This window comes from Lolium perenne, chromosome 5 (genome assembly GCF_019359855.2).
Source record: "Lolium perenne isolate Kyuss_39 chromosome 5, Kyuss_2.0, whole genome shotgun sequence".
Taxonomy (NCBI): Eukaryota; Viridiplantae; Streptophyta; class Magnoliopsida; order Poales; family Poaceae; genus Lolium; species Lolium perenne.
This window is the reverse complement of record NC_067248.2, coordinates 127,287,496-127,291,205: the sequence shown is the minus strand read 5'-3', so window position 1 is coordinate 127,291,205 and position 3,710 is coordinate 127,287,496.

Sequence of the window (3,710 nt, the reverse complement as noted above, 5' to 3'; positions counted from 1 at the left end):
TGGAGAGAGGTAAACAGATCGAAACTGGTCTCGTTGATTTTATTCCTCACCCGCCCTCCCGTTTGGATGCATATGCGTATTTGGAGGAGCCCATGGAGATGACGTTTGGAAAGTTCCACTTCCGCGTCGAGAAAGAAGGAGCGTATCGTCTCGAAGTTCCGATCTCGTCGGGATTATCGGCAGTTGGTACTGATTTCTCAAACTCAGTATCATCCATCGAGTCAAACGACAAGGAGATTTCGTCGCCACGCTTCATCGGCAGCAGGGCAAGTGAAAAACTCGCCAAAATCTTCAGCGACATGTCCTTCGAGTCATCGGCGGACTCCTATATAAGCGATGATTCGAGCGACACCGACAGCTTCGACTTCATCGACAAATCCATCTCTATTGGGAAGGTCTTCACCAATCTCTATAATGGTGTCACCAAACCAAGCAAAGTGAAAATTCCAAAATATCACCAAGTTTATGCCATTGGAGAAGCAAGTCGCGATCAAGAGAAAACATCAGAGGCTTTCGACGATTTGGGAAACCCCTATGTCGATCCCTCAGATCTAAGGAGAGGTTTGGGCACTAAATATGTCGGGCCTACACCATGTGTCAGAGTTCAACTTCCACAAGCAGCCTGGGATAGAGCTGCGAAAGCTTTGGATGGTTCCGAACCAATGGAAACAACTGCTACAGTCGAAGAACTGCAAGCTTATCAATATAGACTCGCCCGAGCTGGAAGAGAGTTGGAAAAACAGACAGCTGCTTTGAACAGAAGAAGGGAGGCAGCTTCCGCATCAAGCAGGCGACGAGCGGAATTAAGTCGACACTCAGAAACTTCGGGAGATAGTCACAGAGAAGCTCGGAGAAGAGCAAGATCTCGGCTGCAAAATATACTGGAAGCTGAAAGAGAGACTCTAATCCAAAACCTCGACATGTCCTTTATGTCAATCGACACGAGGGGGAATATTATCCCAAAAACACCGGAAGCAGGGTACATGGCGACACAAGCTTTCATCTTAGCGTCCAGGCCACCTCTCGGAGATCCAAGAGAGGCGTTGTACAACATGGCCATGGCAGGATGTGGAGCCATGGGAGCAGCGTTCACAGCCACACCTCCCGAAGGAACTGCAAGGCAAAATAGTCCGAGACCTACCGCAGCAGTACAAGATCCACCAAGAGCAAGTGGAGCCAGGGACACAACAACTCAGGCCAGAGTTGATAGAGCGCGACAAGAAAGAAGGGAACGTCGGCATTCACTAGAACTTGCTGAAGAGGACATGTGTGGACTTCCATGTTTCACACGACGGGTCCGAAAAACTTGAGTTCCATCAGGATTCAAGCTACCCGATAGTTTCAAGAAATTCGATGGCCTGCAAGACCCCATGGATTGGCTTGTGGATTACCTCGAGACAGTAAAATTGATAGGCGGGACCAGAGCGACAGCCATGCAGAGCATCCAGATACATCTGAGCGGAGCCGCCAGATCATGGATAAAAAAGCTTCCCCCAGGTTCCATCGACAGCTGGGAAAGTTTCGAGGACGTGTTTATCAAGAATTTCCGGTCAACCTGCAAGAAACCTGCGACACTAGAGGAGTTGAGGTCATGTCGACAAAAGCATGATGAATCAATGAGGAAGTACATCCAAAGGTGGAACATCATCAAAAACTCGGCAGAAAATATATCTGACGAAAGAGCGATAGATGCATTTGTTGCAGGAGTTCGACGAGGAGATTTCGTGGAGGACTTGGGGAGGACAAACCCAAGAACAGTATCAGCTTTAATGGAGATAGCAAACAGATGGGCAGATGGCGAAGATGCGGTACATAACAAACGACATAGGTCCCAAGAGGAAGATCGAAGTCGAAATTTTCAAAATAGACGTCGATTCCCCCGCCAATTTTCAAGTTACGATGCACCTGGCCAAATATCAGCTGGCTTTCGGGGAAACAATGGAGGAAACAGTAGATATGACTACCAGAGAAGTAATGCACAGCAAGGCGACAATAGAGATAACAGGCAAAATAGCGGGCCAAGGTTCCAGAGACCTTTTGTGTCTCCCGAAGAGATGATGAACGGGCCATGTCAGATGCATTTCTTTCTTGATAGCAATGGAAAAAGACAGTCGGGACATTTGCAAAAAGATTGCCGAAATTTCCAGGCAATGTTAAGATGGGCAGGACATGCAAATGCTCAGGCAGCGCACAGAAATCCTCAAGGACCTAGGAGTGAGATTCACTTGCCACCTCCTCCCGCAGTTACAGATGAAAATCGACATCAGCTCAGAATAGCGGCAGCACCTTCTCCACCACCCTATGTCGATCCTAACTCTAACGGAGCGGTCTCGATGATTCAGAAAGGAAGGCCATCCAATAGAGCTCAGAAAGTAATCTCGCGACAGGTGTTTATGGCAGAGAAGATGCCACCACCAACAGTCGAGTACCTTAACTGGTCAGGGCAAGATATTGGCTTCACAATAGCAGATCATCCACAACAAGTTCCTCGACCAGGGCAGTCAACACTGATCTTACCAGCAGTAATTGCGGGATTCGATGTATCTCGGGTATTCATAGATGGCGGCAGCAGTTTAAACCTTATGTACACAGATACGCTAAGGAAAATGAATATTTCCCTCGCAAATTTGAAACCAACCGACACACGTTTCCACGGTATCACACCAGAGAAGCCAAGTTACCCACTGGGGAGGATCAATCTCGACGTTCAGTTTGGGACCCGAGAAAACTACAGGATAGAAAGGTTGGAATTCGAAGTTGTGGATTTCCCGTCGCAGTATCACGCTTTGTTGGGGCGACCAACATATGCCAGGTTTATGGCGGTACCACACTAAACGTACTTGCTTTGGAGGTTACCTGGACCTAAGGGACCAATCACAGTCAAAGGAAGCTTCGCGCTAGCCGATAAATGCGACAAAGATTTTCATCGACTATCAGAAACTTTCGGGATGCAGGCAGAGTACGCAGCGTCAAGGCTCATGACTGATTATGATGTGCTGCCAGACGTAGGGAGGCCCAACAAGGAATCAACTTTCAATACAGCAAAAGATTCTAAGAAAGTGCAGATTCACCCGACAGATCCGAAGAAAACGACGTCTATCGCAACAAACATGGACCTCGCATAGGAAAGCGCGCTCATCGAGTTCCTCCGTGAGCACTGGAAAATCTTCGCATGGTGTCCAGCTGACATGCCAGGAGTACCCAGGGAACTTGCCGAGCACCACCTAAACTTGGATCCTATTGCGAGACCAATCAAGCAACCTTTGCGGCGTTTTTCGGAACCAAACCGCAAAGCCATGCTGTCAGAAATTGATCGACTTAGAGAAGCTGGTTTCATCAAAGAGATATCTACTGAGGCCACTTGGGTAGCTAACCCAGTGATGGTGCCGAAGAAAAACACGAAAGTCCTTCGCATGTGTGTCGACTTTACGTGCCTCAATAAACATTGTCCAAAGGATCACTTTCCCCTCCCAAGGATCGATCAGATTATCGACTCCACGGCAGGATGTGAACGTCTTTCCTTCTTGGACGCATATTCTGGTTACAATCAGATCAGATTAAAAGAAGACGACGAAGCCAAAATAGCGTTCATCACACTGTATGGCGTATTTTGTTACAAAACAATGCCCTTCGGGTTGAAAAACGCGGGAGCAACATATCAACGGATGATGCAGAAGTGCCTAGCAACACAGATTGGGAAAAATGTACAA